Source organism: Sus scrofa, chromosome 5 (genome assembly GCF_000003025.6).
Source record: "Sus scrofa isolate TJ Tabasco breed Duroc chromosome 5, Sscrofa11.1, whole genome shotgun sequence".
In the NCBI taxonomy this organism is placed as follows: domain Eukaryota; kingdom Metazoa; phylum Chordata; class Mammalia; order Artiodactyla; family Suidae; genus Sus; species Sus scrofa.
Window position 1 is genome coordinate 9041081 of NC_010447.5, and position 17097 is coordinate 9058177.

The 17097-nt window shown below is 56.1% G+C and overlaps 1 long non-coding RNA gene across 1 annotated transcript; it reads right to left on the reverse strand.

Moving 5' to 3' along the window:
* LOC110260643 lies at window positions 632-13180 on the reverse strand. The gene is made up of 3 exons (XR_002343892.1): window positions 12914-13180; window positions 11882-12131; window positions 632-1297 (listed from the first exon to the last, which is right to left on the reverse strand). It is a non-coding gene; the product is annotated as an uncharacterized LOC110260643 (long non-coding RNA).

A 17097-nucleotide genomic window follows, 5' to 3' on the forward strand; every position in this document is an offset into this window, starting at 1 on the left:
ATTTCTGTAATTATTTAAAAAAATGGAAAACCTGGAGTTCCCGTTGTGGTGCAGTGGTTAACGAATCCAACTAAGAACCATGAGGTTGCGGGTTTGATCCCTGGCTTTGCTCAGTGGGTTAAGGATCCGTCATTGCCGTGAGCTGTGGTGTAGGTCACAGACGCGGCTTGGATCCCGTGTTGCTGTGGCTCTGGCGTAGGCCTGTGGCTACAGCTCCGATTAGACCCCTAGCCTGGGAACCTCCATATGCCGCAGGAGTGGCCCCAGAAAAGGCAAAAAAAAAAAAAAAAAAAAAAGGGAAAAACCTAACCTGCTAACTTGTGACTGTTTTATTCACAGGTATATGTGCCTGGCACATAACAAGTGCTCAATAAATACTGCCATGTGACCGTCAGATGAATAAGAGCTGAAAGGAAGTTACCTGCAGCTTTTTTTTTTTTTTTTTTTTGGTCTTTTTGCTATTTCTTGGGCCGCTCACGCGGCATATGGAGGTTCCCAGGCTAGGGGTCTAATCGGAGCCGTAGCCACCGGCCTCCACCACAGCCACAGCAACTTGGGATCCGAGCCGCATCTGCAACCTACACCACAGCTCACGGCAACACCGGATCGTTAACCCACTGAGCAAGGGCAGGGACCGAACCTGCAACCTCATGGTTCCTAGTCAGATTCGTTAACCACTGGGCCACGACGGGAACTCCACCTGCAGCTTTTTGAGGAGGGAGAAACCACCTCTGTCTGGGGCCAGAAGGCAGGACTTCCTGGGGGTGGCGGTGAGCCCAGAGAAGCGTTTACCAACGGGATACAGGAATTCCCGGCAGAGAGAGCGACATGGAACTAGATGGCGCTACACGGTTCCGGGAACTGAGGATGAGTTGGTGGGAACCGCTGTGGAGGACTTTGGGCTTTGTAGGTGGAGGGTTTTTTTTTTTTTTAACTTTTTATTGAAGCGCAATGTAAAGAAAGGTGCTTACATTGTAAATGTCCAGCAGGATGAATTGTTACAAGCTAAACACACCTGTGCAAATAGTGCCCAGATCCAGAGATAAGACACTGCCCGCACCCAAGAAACCCCCCTCGTCCTTCCCCTCGTTCCTCCCTTTTTGCCCAAAGAGCACCCCTGTCCTGACTTTAGTAGTTTCTTTCCTCTCTTTTTTCTTGACATTCACAGAAATGGATTCACACAGTATTTACTTCTTTGTGTCCAGCTCCTTCCTCCCCAGACTCTGTGACAGGCGTCTAATAATCCCATTCCATGCTACTGCAGATAGACATCCTGGTTATTTCTGGGTTGTGGCTGCTGTAAATAAAACAGAATAAAAACATGCATTAAAAACATCTTGTGGATGTCTTTCAAGGGACAAATGTAGGCATTTCTGTTGGACATACGCCCAGGAGGGGCACTGCTGGATATAGGGTAGCCTAGGCTCAACTTTAGCAAGACAGTGCCAAACTGTGGTTGTACCCAGTATGCCCCCTTCAGCAGCAGTGTTCTCAGAATTCCAGTTGCTCCACATCCTCACCAACACTTGATATTTTTTATGATTTTTTTTTTTTTTTTGGTCTTTTTAGGGCCGCATCCACAGCACATGGAAGTTCCCAGACTAGGGATTGAAGCTGAGTTGCAGCTGCGGCTACACCACAGCCACAGCAACATGGGATCCGAGCCGCATCTGTGACCTACACCACAGCTCATGGCAACCCCAGATCCTTAACCCACTGAGCAAGGCCAGGGATCAAACCCGAGTCCTCATGGATCCTAGTTGGGTTCATTACTGCTGAGCCACACTGGGAACTCCTCTATGATTTTTATTTTAGTAGTTTTGGCAGGTGTTTAGTGGCATCTCATTGTGGTTTAATTTTGCACTCTCCTGATGACTGACTAACAATGTTTTCATGTGTTGATAGGCCGTATGGGGAACCTCTTTTGTGATGGGGCTGTTCAAAATGTCTTGCCCATTTTCCACCAGTTGCCTCTCTTTTTCTTATTGATTCATAGAAGTTCTTTGTATATTATGGCTAAGAGACCTTCATCAGGTACACATTTTGTCAAGTACTCACTGAAGGATTCAGCACCAGGGACTGATATGGGTGAACTGTGTTTCTAAAAGCTTCCCCTGGCTGTGGATGCAGAGCAGACTGACCATGAGATGGGCAAGGGGGGGGGTGATGGTGGAGGTGACCAGGGCAGCAGCTGTGCGGCTGGACAGCAGGGGCCAGAGTCTAAGCTACTTCAGCAGCAGCATGGACAAGCAACATCTGTCATGCCATGTCATGACGAAAACAAGACATGTGTAGTGACAGAGAGAGGGGGTGACAGGGCTGGCTTCCAGGTCTCCCTGGCTGGCGGACAAGCTGACGCATTCTGCCCACCCAGCCGCCGGCAGCCAAAGGCTGCTTTGTCCTCCCAGGCCCCACCCAGGCCTGCTGGTCAGGGATGCTCTGGGGTCACCGTCGGGACACTGGAGAGAGTGCCCAGTGTAGAATCTGGGTCTCCCATGGCAACTGGGGGATAAACACCCCCCAACACACACTCACAAATGGCTGGGCTGGTTCAAGAAGACCCTGTACCCCAGATGGGTTGGCAGCTGTGGGATCAGGGCCCAGTCTGGGTGGACAATGACCCCCTTTCTGCAGCCTCTTCATCCCTGCTGAGCCCAGGCTCAGGGGATGAGGGTCCTAGGCTGGTCCCTGAGGAAAGAGTGGAAACAGATCCTGCAGTGTCTGGGCTTCCGATGAGCGGTGGGGACAGCACTCTGAATGCCTCCCAGAAAGCCAGGACCCTCCCTGCCCTGCACCCTGCCCCATCTGTAGCCCCGGTTAATTTCTTGACAAATGCCCCACCCCGCCTCTGTTTCTCAGGGTTTACTTGGGATAGTCTCCCACCCTCTGCATCTTGCAGCACTGGGTTCAGCGATCACAGCATTTCCCCGGTGGTGCGGTAATTAAACCTGACAAACTCTTTCCTTCTGTTACACGAGGCATGCAGCCCTCACCATGTGCCGCGCTGTGTCAGTTGCTTTGCATATGTGATGCCAATCACTCCTCCAAGGACCTCTCATGAAAGCATTCATTACATTTTATACCCGAGGACCCTGACTTGCCCAAGTTCACACAGCCAGAGTTGTGGAGGAGGTAGGATCTGAACTTGGCCAGTTGGACCCTGAAGCCCCGTTCCTCTGTGTCCCCGGCCACTGGGGGGACACTGTGTCCCCGGCCGCTGTGCGTGGGAAGGGGCCTGGCTCGTCTGTGCTTCTAGAGGAGGGGGGAGTCCTGAGAGCACTCGGGTTCATACCCTGGCTCTGCCCTACCTCACGGGGTGACCTTGGATGAGTCACTTTTCTTTGGGCCTCCACGTCCCCATCTGAGCAATGGGGTCATCCCTATGCAGTCTTGTTCCCCGGGATCAGCAGAGCCAGGCCAGGGAGCGCAGGCAGAGCTGAGCCCAGGTGGAAGGGGCCGTTTGCCTCTGTCACATGCTACTTGTTTGGCTCCTTCCTGTGCCTAAGCTGACCTTTTCTGTTCCTTTTTTGGTGTCAGGGAAGCATCAGATGGCTTCCCCACCACAGCTCTCTCCAGCCTGCACTTTTCCCAGCTTAATCAGCCTCCAGCTGCCCAAGTGTCCCAGGCGGGCCCTGGGTTCCGGCCAACGGTGGCCGCCCCCATCCCAGGGCTCCAGGCCTGGCCAGATGGGCAGCTGGTACTGGAAATAGCCTTGATGGGAGATGTCCCCCCTCTTTCCGGTACTCAACCACTTCCTCTCTGACAGAGCACACTGTCTCCAGAAGGTTCTGCTGGACTGAGGACATGCCCGGGACCCTTGTCTGTTGTCCTGCAGTAGCAGTCACCCGGGGCTTCCTCCTTGGCATCCAGGCCCTTTCCTCCCTCCTGACAGGACCCCGCAGTCCCCAGCCCTTGGCCGGGTGGGGTTGACACCCCCTCAGCTCCAAGTGGGCCTTGATTGGTTTAGGTCCATTTCGACAAGTCATCCCATGGCTGCTGGGATTGGTTCAGGGATAGACACGTGACTCGAGTCAGGCCAATCACAACGACAGTCTTTCCTTGAGGTCTCCTGGAGGTAAAGAGAAGCAGGGAGACCCAGACCTGACGGGAGGGACATACTGAGACACCACCCCGCCCCCAGCCCCAGGGGAGACCCAGCCTAGGAAAAGAGTGGGAACACAGAGCCCAGAGATGGAGGCAGAGAAACCAGGTCTAGGCAGCTTATTCGCATGGCTATATCAAGCTTTGCTGGAAACTTCAAACAAACAAATAAACAAACAAAAAAACCCCAAAACTTGCTTTTCAGTTACTACCAGCCCATAGATTTTAGGGGTTGCCTTTGCTCTTTTTTTCTTTTTACAGCTGCACTTGCAGCGTGTGGAAGTGCCTGGGGAGGGGTAGAATCAGAACTGCAGGTGCAGCCTACACCACAGCCACAACACGACCCTATCGGAGCCACATCTGCAAACTACACTGCGGCTTGTGGCAATACCGGATCCTCAACCCACTGAGGGAGACCAGGGATCAAACCTGCATCTTCACAGAGAAAACACTGGGTCCTTGACCCGCTGAGCCACAACGGGAACTCGGATTTTAGTTTTTAAAAACCACCTTAAGTTGAGTTTTCTGTTCCTAGGAACCCAGAAATCCTGAACAAGACCTGTTAATGTACGAGGGCCAGGCCTCGAGTCCTCTTCCTGCAGGTCCCTGTCACAGGATGGAGCCCAGGGCGGGCGGAGCACCTGTCCTCACCCCAGGCAATGCCTGTGTGGAAATAGGACCAAAACCCATCCTTGGTTCATCCTTAGTCTCAGAGCCAGAAGACCACCTAGAGGCCTTAAGTTTAAGGCCCCTTTTTCAGATGGGAGCACTGAGGCTCGCCACTGTCCCTCCTTTCCCATTCTACTGGCTTCATGCCCAAAGCCTCAGGCAGATGGGAGGAGCCGAGGACCCAGCTGTGCCCAGAGTCCCGAGGCCTCTCCTGCCCCAACTCCAGTTCATTTGAGGATGAAGGCTGTATGCCCTGTTGCTAAAACGAGAGTGGGTCTGGCTTGTGCACGGAAGAGAAATAGCTCTCACTGGGGTACTCTCCGTAGCCCTCAGGGTCAAGTCCAACCCTTTAGCCTGACCTCCTAGATCCAATCCCCTGTACTTTTCTCCTTCATCCCCTCTGCTCCTCCCTTGAGGCAAGCAGGGGAACTCTGTAGTAACTGTACAGGCTTCGTCTCTGCAGAAATGAATATGGATATTGCTGAGCCAAAGGGTTGAGTCACTTGAAATTCAAGACCATGAATCTCTAGTCCGCCGTTGGTGTTTGTTCCAATTAGCTATTTCTGAGTCATAAAGGCCCAAGACAACAATCATCTTATTATCTCTTATGGATTCTGTAGGTCGTGGATTTGAGAGGGGTTTAGCTGGCTTGTTCAGGGTCTCACAGGGTGGCAGTCAGATGGTGGCTGCGGCTGGAGTACCTGAGCCCTGGCTGGACAGCTCCCTCCCTCCAGCCTCTCCATGTGGTCTCTGCAAGGGCTAGCTTGGGCTTCCTCACAGCATGGCAGCTCAGGACGCCAGCATGAATGTTCTACAGGACGGAAGCTTTTCTCACGCAGCTTCAGAAGTGGTGCACTGTCAATTCCACCCATTCCATGGGTGATGAGCCCGTCACAAGCCTGCCCAGGATTGGACAGAAATTAGACTCCACTTCTTAGTGGAGGAGTGGAAGGTTCTAGAAGAACTTCTGGGGTGGGAGATGTTCCACCTTGGGAAAATGCAATCTGCCAGAGTGTCGAGGGGCCATCCTGCCACGTGTCTCTTGGCCAGTTGTTTTCCCCTCCATATACTCAGAGAGGGCTCTTTTGCACCTTCTCCTCCCTCTGCAAACCTGGTCTTGCTGCTTTCTCATGGGAATAACAAGGAATCATGGGAGAACTCCTGGTGCTGGGCCCTGGGTCTTCTGGATGGAGTGTCTGAGAGTGTCCCTCAGCCTCCCCGGTCACTGGTGCCCTGGACCCCATTCCTCTCGAACCACCGTTTCCGCTCTCTGGGGCTGCTCTTCAGGGGAGAGTGTTCGATTCTACTCCCATCTTCAAAACACAACAGAAAATGAACCAAACCCCCAAACAACCCTGTCTTCACCTCACCGCTCATGGCCTCTGCTCCCAGGTTAACCCAAGCATTTGCAAGGCCTGGGATAAGAGCATAGATGGAGGCCTGCATCCTCTGAGCCTAAATATCAAAATGGCATGGGGAGTTCCCATCTTGGCGCAGTGGTTAACGAATCCGACTAGGAACCATGAGGTTGCGGGTTCGGTCCCTGCCCTTGCTCAGTGGGTTAACGATCCGGCGTTGCCGTGAGCTGTGGTGTAGGTTGCAGACGCGGCTCGGATCCCGCGTTGCTGTGGCTCTGGCGTAGGCCGGTGGCTACAGCTCCGATTCGACCCCTAGCCTGGGAACCTCCATATGCCGCGGGAGCGGCCCAAGAAATAGCAACAACAACAACAACAACAACAAAAAAAGACAAAATGGCATGAACACTTTAACCAGATGTTAAATCAAATACATTCTCTTTTTCTACCTGAGAAGTAGATATATATTTTGGCTGCACCCTCGGCACATGGAAGTTCCCGGCTGAGGATCAAATCTTCGCCACTGCAGGGACAATGCCAGATCCTTAACCCTCTGGGCCATACGAGAACTCTGAGAAGTAGATTTTTTTTTTTTTTTAATCCTTTTAAGCCTGCACCCACGGCATATGGAGGTTCCCAGGCAAGGGATTGAATCGGAGCTACAGCTGCCAGCCTACACCACAGCCACAGCAACGTGGGATCCGAGCCACATCTGTGACCTACACCACAGCTCACAGCAACACCAGATCCTTAACCCACTGAGCGAGGCCAGGGATCGAACCCGCAATCTCATGGTTCCTAGTTGGATTCATTTCCGCTGCACCATGACGGGAAATCCTAGATCTTCTTAATGAAGGGTTTAGAGTCAGAATTCTCCCACTCCTGGAACATGGTGGCATGGGGACAGCCAGCCCTGGCCCTGGTCCCCAGCCTAGCCCCTTCCTGTCTCACTCTTGAGTCTGCCCACACCTTGGATGGCTTTGAGCACCAGTGTGCGAACAAACCAGCCCAGACCAAGCTCTGCTCACTGCCCCCCACCCCCACTCCCACAGGAAACAGTTGCCCCTGGGCCACCATTTGGGAGGGCAGTGGGAAGAGGCCGGCGTGGGTCTGTCTGAAGTCAGCACAGCTGCTCTTCCTACAGGCACACTCCTGGGAACGACTGTCTCAACTTGCCATCTTAACTTCCTCTGCCCTGTTCTTCCCTGAACCCCCTCTTTCCCATCAGGCTTGCCCCACGGCTCTGCAGGAACTGTGTCGTGTCCCCACCCACCTCCATCTGCCGGGCGCCCCTCCCCCACCTCCACTGGTCCCTCCTCATCGCATCTCTCCGACTTCTAAACGTTGGAGGAAGCTCAGGGCTCGATCCTTAGAGCTCTTCTTTGATGACACCATCCCCAGGGCCATCACATCCTGTCTCATGGCTTAATGATCACCCACAAGCCAATGGCACCCACACGTGTGTCCCCAGCTTGGACCCGAACATCAGGCTCCCAGATCTGACTGCCCTTCCATTGCTCTCCGTGAATGGCTCCGATTTATCCCTGTGCATCTCAGTGGCACCTGCTGCCCTGCTCCCGCCGGTCCCAACCCACCTGGCAAGCAGCCTTCCCTTTTCTTTGCTTGTCCCTGTCTCCAGGGGCAGACACGGTCAGCTCCGCCTGCACACACGCGCAGGTCCCCATCCTCCTCACCACTTCCTGGCCCCCCAACCCCCAGCCCTGACTGTCCCCCGCCCCTCAGGCTGCAGCCAGGGTGGGTTATTACCCTATAAATCAGACCACTCACTTCTTCGCTCAACAGCCCCAGTGGCCCCCACTCTCACTCCCAGTGAAAGCGCCCCCATGGATTTCGCCTCCCCGTGCTCCCCTGGGGTCCGCCTTTGCCATCTCCCCGCTCCCACCAGAAGCCCCCTCCTCCAGACCCGCCTCCTCCGGTCCCACATCGAAGGCCACCCGCTGAGATCTTCCCTCAGCGCCGCACAGAAGACCACCCAGCTCCCCACCTGGCCTCGTCTCTCCTCAGAGCGCCTCTTACCATCTGGCGGCGGCGGATACACTTTACTCCTTAATTCAGTCCTCTCCCCTCTATTCTCTCCACCTGAACGGAAGGGAGTCTGGGGATGGAAAGGCGTGGCACAGAGTAGATGCTTAGCATAGATAAACGCGTTTCTCGAGGGAAGGAATCGCTGATCTGTCTTTGCATTCTTTCTCCCTGAGTGCCCGCTCAGCTTCGGTGTCTCTCTCCACCCAGCACAGCAGGCCTCTAGTGAGCGCAGTGTTTGTCACTCTTGCTCTGTCGTTAATCAATGTTCCAAACAAGGGGCAGGTCCCCTAACCACCCCCTCTGCCCGTTGCACTTCCCGGTTACCGCTCGCCCTCGCTAAAGCCCTCCTGGGAACCATCACCTCCTCCATGAAGCCCTCCGGAATCCCCCATCTCTCTCTTGGTCTGGGGGCCTCTGGAGGGGAATTGCATTCCACCTGCGTCAGCGTTATCTGTGACTGGTAACTGTCCCACCTCCCCGGTGGACGGCCAGTGCCCTGGCCAGGGAGGGAGGGCTGTGTCTTGGGTGTTTCTGTAATCCCACACTCCGCCCAGCCTCAGCATGCAGTAGGTGCTCACTGTTGGGAGAGCTGAGTTGGACATTTGGCTTAGGTTCACGTTCAAGATTTTCCAGCAGGCCTCGGTGTCTTTTATTTGAAATCATGTTTATTTACTTTCTAGTTCATCCTTAATGTGTTTTTTTTTATCACCTTTAGTTACCTTTTTCTGGTTGTAAACCGAACGCATGTTCCTAGCAGAAAACACTGAAAAAGGGCAAAGTGTGGCTCAGCGGGTTATGGACCCGACTAGTATCCACGAGGAGGCAGGTTCGATCCCTGGCCTCGCTCAAGAGTTTAAGGATCCGGAGTTGTGGCAAGCTGCAGTGTAGATCACAGATGCGGCTCAGATCCCATGTTGCGGTGGCTGTGGTGTAGGCCAGCAGCGGCAGCTCTGATTGGACCCCTAGCCTGGGAACTTCATATGCCGCAGGTGTGGCCCTAAAAAAAGCAAAAAGAAAAGAAAATATGCAAGGGTATCAGTGAAAGACAAGATTGCGCATCGTCTAGCAACCTAGAGATAATCACTGTTAGCAATGGAGGCACATTCACTTCAACTTTTCTCTCTGGGTCCCCATTTTTTTCTCTTTAGTAAATCTTATATTGCAATCATTTCTTATGTCATCACTATTCCTTTTTTTTGCTTTTGTCTTTTTAGAGCCACACCCATGGCATATAGTGGTTCCCAGGCTACGCCTGCCGCCCTCACCACAGTCACAGCAATGCCAGATCTGAGCCACGTCTGTGACCTACACCACAGCTCATGGCCGTGCTGGATCCTTAAGCCACTGAGCAAGGCCAGGGATCGAACCTGCAACCTCATGGTTCCTATTCAGATTTGTTTCCGCTGTGCCACGACGGGAATTCCCCTTATCCCTCCCTATTCTTGCAAGATGTCATGTGTAATGACTGCATACTATTCCACTGTGTCAGTTTATCATCCTTTTTCTCAGCAAGCATTTCACACACACATGATCATGACACACGTTCTCCAAACACAATACACCCCCCACCCTGACCCGTACTCCTTGGCTCCCAAGCTCCACAATGGAGGTGATTTCCCAGCACAGAGGACCCAGCAGGGTGGGGTTCCAGCCTTTTCCTCTTACTGTCCCTCAGACAGACAGATGTCAGGACACACACAGGACAGCCAGACAGGGAGAGCCGGCAGGAGGCGGAAGGGATGCAGGGCAAGTGGAGAAGATGGCTTTGGGGGGGAGTCCAAGCTTTCGGAGGGACAAGGGGGTGGGGAAGGTGGCGTTGTTGGCAGCAGGGCCCTGGCTGCCCTCTGACGGGAAAGCCCCAGGCAAGAGCAGATGACAGAATGGGGCTTTCTCGGCCTAATACTCCCAAGGCTGGACAGAGAGAATGGTCACAGAAGGGAAAATTTGAACCTCAGAATCCTGGGAGCGTTCGGGTCTCTTGGAATCAGCTTCTGAACCGCGTGAAGAGCCGCGGAGGGAGACCCCTCTGGGGGGTCTCTAGGAACCAGCAGAGGGCTTGGGGTGGCCCTCGAGCTGCAGGAAAGGAGGGAGGGAGTCCAGACTCTGGCGCCCCAGGCTTGGCCCCAGGTGTGTCCTCCTGCCCTTCCCCCATCGTCCCTGTGGGGTGCCTCCATTCCCCAAGGGCAGAGGGCAGCTAAGAGGGCACAGGGCCAGTGCCGGGGCTCACCTGCTCCAGGGTGCCTGGCTTCCCAAGGAGAGAAGTTTTCTTTCTTTCTTCCTCCCTCCCTCCCTCTCTTTTTCTTTCTTTCTTTCTTTCTTTTTTTGGGGCCCCACCTGCAGCACATGGAAGTTCCCAGACTAGGGTTCGAATCAAAGCTGCAGCTGCCAGCTTGTGCCACAGCCACCGCCACAGCAAGGCAGGATCCAAGCCATATCTGCAACCTACGCCAGGTCCTTAACCCATTGAGCAAGGCCAGGGATCAAACCCGAATTCTCATGGATACTAGTCAGGCTCTTAACCTACTGAGCCACACCGGGAATTCCAGGAGAGGAGGTTTCTGAGCAGACCCCTGTGGAGCTGCCCTGTCCTGGCTCCTTCCCAGAATGCTCCGCTCTCATGGGTCTGAAACCAGAGGCCGTTTGCAGAAAAATGTGCAGACGAATGAACTCAGCTCTGGGTGGTTTTAGGGAAGAACAGGGGTCCAGAGCCAGCTCAGCGTGGCCAACTGTGGGATCTTGGAGCAGTCATTTCCCTCCCAGGATCCCCAAGGCGCACCCAGGCAAGAGGATTGGGAAACTGACCAATCTGGGGCTGGATTGTTTCCAGCTCTTCTCGGAGCCTCAGAAGTCGGCTGTGGATGGACTTGGCCCTAGGTAAACAGTGGAAACCCCTGTAACCTGCGCTAGGACGGCCTCAGTGCAGAGAAGGGCGGTTTCCGCCCTTGATCAGGTGAAGAGGCTCCGCAAAGAGGCAGTGACTACACTGTGACATCGCAGCGTGGTGATGCTGACATGGCCCAAAGCAGGGAGAGAAGCCTCCCATTTTGCAGATGGAGAAACTGAGTCCCATAAAGGGAAAGCAACAGTCCCAGGTACTAAAGACTAGAATCCAGTCTTTAGTCACTGCCTCTCCCTCTCCTCCCCCTGCCCAGCCACCCCTGTCCCCTGGCCATTCTCCAAAACTTCCCTGGGGTGGGGGATAGGCTGGGGAGCCCTCCAAAGTAGACTTGAAAGCAGAAAGCAGAAACCCCTTCCCTGTTGGCTGACTGCCCCCAGACACTCCCCCAGATCTCTGCTTCCAGGGTTGGGGGTTATCAGCTTCTGTGATAGCCTGGGGGTGAGTGGGACTGGGAGGACAAGGGTCCCCTATCCCCCCAAGTCCAAGGGGCACCCCAAGCGGGATGCTAGTCTGCCATGCCAGGACAGCGTGGCACTGGGCCAGCACCCCCGGCAGCGGCAGCTCCAGGCAGCTGGATGGGCTGCCGCCAAGAATGTCAGGAATGCAGTGCGGCTGTGTCCCTTCAGCTCCTCTTCCTCCCCCCACGCCGAGAACAGGATATTCCCTGTCCAGGGAAGCCCGGAGTCCAGCCCCTTTATGGGAAAACCACGGGGCATGTGATGGGCATTCGATATGGGGACACCTGGGGGTCTGGCCCTGCTGGGGAGGACATGGCAGGTCCATGTGGGCTCAGTGTGTGTTGAGGACTTACTGTGTGCCAGGTGCTTCGTGTGTATCAGCTCAATGTCACAGCAATCCTGGGAGATTCTGTGTCACAGATCAGGAAATCGAGGCTTGAAGGAGACAGGGAACAGGCTTGAGGGCACCAGCTGGCGAGTGGCAAAGCCAGGCTTAATCCAGGCCAGGCTGATCCCGAGGTCCTTGCTCTTAAGCCACTAGGCCGGGTGGCCTCATCTCCACAGTGGCCACTGGGGACCATGCCTTGGGTTCCCGCATGGCACCTGCAGAGGATAGAGGGTGTGCTGCAGAGAGGCAGCCCCTTCCTGTGGGCAGCTTGTCTGCTGTGCAGTTGGCAAAGGGTCAAGGTGGGAGGTTTGTCTCCGAGATCCTGGGCTAGAGGCTCAGCTCCAGCCCTTCCTGGCCATTCCTGCAGGGGCCCAGCATCAAGGAATCCCGGAGTTTGACCAGTGTCTTTGTGGACGCTCTGTGATGGGCAGGGGGGCTGTCACTTGCGGGGGTGGGGGTGGGGCACAGGGATAGGAGACAGAGAAGGCTGAAGGGAGATGGCAGGGTTGGGGGAGAGCGGAGCTGCGCCAGACTCCAGCCCTGTGACCCTAGAGGTGCCATGTCCTCCCCCCACCCCCCCAAGGCTGTGCGCCCATCTTCTCCCTCCCGAGGCCGGCCGGCTTGTCTGGGCTGCTCCTCTGGGGCACAGCCCTGGCCCAAGGAGGTGCAGCCTCCCCCGCCCCTCTGCCCCTCCCCCTGCCCCTGGGCCAGGCCCTATTGATGGGTGGGCACAAGAGAGGACAAGAGAACTTTGCGCTGTGCTGCAGAGGTTGCCCAGGCCCAGGTGATTGAAGAACCATCTGTCCTGGGGGATCGACCCACTAGACTTGGAGGAAACCAAGGCTCAGGGGCCCAGGTGACCTGCGTGACATCCCAGAGCCGGTCACCTAGCAGAGCTGTGATTGGAATCTGGGTCTTGCCCCTGGTGCCCCCCGGCCCTCACCCAGGGGGTCTGGGCCGCAGTCGCCAGCCCCTCCCCTTCCCGTTGGTTCCCTACCCTTGAGGTCTGGCTGGTTCTGCTCCAGGGTGTTGTCCTGCCCTGGCTCCTGGTCCCCAGGGGAGCGGGGCTGGGGGGGCCAGGGTCAGGTAAACAGGATCCCGGCCTGCCCTCCCTGACCTTGTTTACCTCCCGAAAGAATGCGAGGGCATTCCTTCCCTTCCCCGGCTGTGAGTCACCCCTCAGCAATGCGCCGGGCTCCCGGGCTCCCGCCACCACCACCGCCGCCTGGGCTCCCATGCACTCCCCCTCAGACCCCGGCCCCTGGCCTCCTCACCGGCTGATGTCAACCCGGGCTCCCCCTGCCCACCCCGCAGAGCCCACCGGGCCTGGAGTTGCCACGGCAACAGCTCACAACAGGAAGCAAGGCCCCCGCCGAGGCCTGAACTGGGGCAGAAACACAGGAAGCCGCGCTGAGCACCGCGTAGCATTGTCAGTCCCGTAAAAAGCAAAACAGGACAAAAAGATTTAATGAGAACAATTAGCCCAAAGAAAAAGGAAAAAAAAAAAGGCCTAAAAAACAAACAAAGCCAAACAGCCTGAAGGCAGGAGGCTGGCAGGGCTCCAAGAACCCCGTGTTTCCCTCCCAACACAATGTCCGTTCAATAATACTTCCTTCTCGGAAGAAGGCTCCTGGGGAGGAAGAGGGGTCCTTCCCAGTGGCTCCTCTGCAGAGCCCCCCAACTTCTGAGGGCCAGATGGGCTCGTCTCCACCCCCACCCCAAGTCCTGCCAGGGCAGATTCTGCTCAAGGGTAGAAAGGGAAACTCAACTCCTGGCCCCACTGCTGCCCCCCGGGGAGATTCTGTGCAGTGATGGTCCCTCCGGAGCCTCAGTTTCCTCCCTCGTTTCCATCATTGCTGTCATCAGCATCACAGCATCACCTTCCCCAGCTTGCTGAGCCATTGTGAGGTTTAAATGGGCAGGCACATCCATGTGCACACAGTAGGTGCTCCATGCACACAGTAGGCGTCTCATGTGTGTGGAAGGACCTAGCGAAAGAATGAATCCGGCGGAAGTTCCATGGAGGCAACTTTTAGCTCAGTATGAACGAAGAGTCAGAGATGGACAAGATGACCTGGAAGGGACAGGGGCAGAGCTCCCGGGCAGTGGCGGTGGATGAGTGGAGGCCGGGAGGCTCGGTGGCGTCTTGTAGCGGGGCCTGAGCCCTGGGGTGGGGGAGGGTGCGTGGAGGCCCCTCAAGGCCCCTCCCCTTCCCCCAGCTGAAGGCTCCTGCCCAGAGATTCTGCTGGACAATAGAGTCTGGTCCTGTGCCCTGACCGTGGAGGAGAGCCTGCAGTTCCGGAGGGCGGCGGGCGGCACTCTGCCCATTTACCTGGAAGGGGCCCAGGAGCTCAGACAAAGCGAAGGCTCTGGGGCAGAGGGGGCCACCATCCAAGTCCTCAGAATGTGGTGAATGTGAACGACACCGGCTGGACGGTGGCAGAGCGCGGGTTGTCCTCTGTGATGACGGCTCCAGCACCAGCCGTTGGCCCAGCGCTCCTGCCAATGCTCCTGATAGAAGAGGGGGGTGCGGGGTCAGCGCTGGGGCGCGAGGGGCCGGACGCTTAGATGAAGAGGCTGACCCAGGTTCGAAGCCAGCCCCAGGCAGGCCAGGAAGCCATACAGAGGAGACAGACCAGAAGAAGCTGCTAGGAGTTCGCTTGGCAGTGATGAAAGGGGTCGCTGACCTACCCAGGGGACAGTGTGCTCAGGGGTGTGTTCTGGGCACTGGAACTGTGCCCACGGGACTCTCATAAAATAAGGGGAGACCCAATGAGAAAGAGGGGTTGGAACCAGGTCATGGACGACCTCGAGGGCCACACCCAGCAGTTGGCGCCTGGTACTCCAGGCAGCAGGGAGCCACTGGTGGCTTCTGAGCAGGGCAGGGATACTTGCAATTGGATCATTTAGGGAGCTATCTTTGGGCTGATGAGGAATGGGGGGGACACGCCAGGAGAGACCACAGATTGGGGGATCAGGGAATCTGGGGTCTACCCACTTGGTCTCTTCTCTTTTGAACTCAGTGATAATGACACAAAGTAAGGGTTCAGTCAGTATTTATTGAATGAATGCGTAGGAACCACCTTAACTGAGATGTTTATTCTGCACACAGTATTTCAATAACTCACTACAACCCTACAAGGTAAGCCTCAGTCTTCCTAGTTTACAAACAAGAAAATGGAGGCTCAGCGAGGTGGAGGGACTTGCCCCAGGCTGCACAGCTTGTAATAGTGGAGCGGGGGGGCCAGCTCAGCTCACTCTACCTGCCATCTCAGGAATGCCACACTGCAGTATTTGCCCTGGGCTGGCTCCACGCTGGGCCTTGGGGACACAGAGAGGCTCAAGCCCCAGCTGGGCCTCTGAGGAGCCCCTGGACTGGTGTGTCAATTTCCCCAGACAGAGCCTGAGGGTGGTGGAGGAAGCCCCAGGCCCCTCGGAGCTCTCCTGCCCCCACCCCCCAGGGAGGCGCTGAGCTGTAGGGGGCCAGGTGGGTACCAGGGAGGGCTGAGGGAGGGGAAGCCTGGGAAGGGAGGGAAGGAGGGGCGCCTGAGAAGAGATCGGGTAACCGTGGGGCGTCCTGAGGAGGAAAAGGAACAGAGGCTCGGGCCAGGTGGGGGAGAGGATGGAGAAGCAGATGTGGTGGGGGCAGGAGCAGGTGCCTCGGAGGCTGGGAGGAAGTGAGTCTCAGCCCGGAAGCCGGGCCCCAGACACAGGGTCTGGGGTTTGAGGCTGCACCTGAGAGCCTCAGGTGGGACCCGGAAAGGAGGAAAGGACTTGCTTGCCTGCACCTGTCCTCCTGTCTCCATATCCGGCGCCCCCCACGCACCTGCCCTGGGGCCTGGTGGAAATCCTCCTGGGGGCTGTCGAATGGGCTGCAGGAAAGGGGATACAGTCTGTGGGTGGCTTGTGCCTGGAGCAAGGGAGGGAGAGGGGGCTGGACGGGGCAGGGAGGAGCCCAGGGGGCCTCATGGGAGGGAGACAGGTCTCAAGGACAGGAAGCGACAGAGGGTCATCCCAAATGGCTGAGGAGGACCCCTGTTCTGCACCAGGGTGGGGTCTCTGTGGAGCTGTTCCCTCTGGGCCTCAGCATCCTCTGTGAGATGAGGGTCTCATTCCAGGGAGTGGCCAAGGGCCCGCTCAGACTTCAAGTGTGTGTCAGCATCTGGACCATCCAGGCTCAGTCCTGGCTCTGCAGCCATGCCAGACAGACCCGAGGGAGAGGGGTTTTCATCAGCTTCCAGCACCTTCCACGTCTCTCCCGCATGGCTCCCAGGTGCCCCCTCTGCCTTTTTCCTTTGACTCTGCCCCCTCGGCAGCTCCTCCTCAGTCTGGTTGGCTTCCCAGGCCAGCCTGGACCCTCTAGCCTCCTTCCTGTGCCTCTGTGTCCACCCTCTGTTCTCCTCCCAGCCCCAGGCATTGCATCCACGTTGGATCCCTCCCCAACAGGACCCACCTCCTAACTGGGTAATATTCGGCTAGTTACTTAGCGTCTCTGTGCCTCAGTTCCCCCATCTGTAAAATGGGGCTAACACTAGTTCCTACACCGTAGGGCAGGGGAGGGATTAATGCGGGAACACATAGAAGCACTCAGAACGTGCCTGCACACAGCAAGACCCAGCCTCGGAGTGGCTGTCACATGGCCAGTAAGTGTCAGAGTGAACACTCGAGCCCAGGTCTCTTGGATCCAAATCCTCTTCTCTTGGATCCAAATTCTGTTCTCTTCTACTGCTTTTCAGACACACCCATCATCTGAAGTCCTCCTCGCTGCGGGATGTTGCAGGGTAGAGCAGGCATCCCATCTCCAATGGGTGGAATCTCTGGCACAGAAAAGCAGATGGGGCAGGACCTCTTGAAGACCTGAGGGCCAGGCTCTGGCACTGGGGCTGTGGGCCCTGCTGTTTCTGGCCTCCCTGGGCCTTCATCCTATGGGAATTCGGCAGAGCCTGCGCGGGGCAGCCAGACGCCTGGGGGCCTGGCGCCACCTAGTGGTCAGAGAACATCTCACTGCATTTCAGGGCTTAAGACAACTCTGGGCACTCAGCATCCTGTAATTAATTTTCCTTTTTTTCTCTTTTTCTTTTCTTTTCTTTCTTTCTTTCTTTCTTTCTTTTTTTTTTTGGCTTTCTAGGGGCCGCCCCCGCAACATATGGAAGTTGCCAGCCGCAGAAGCGTAGGGGTCAA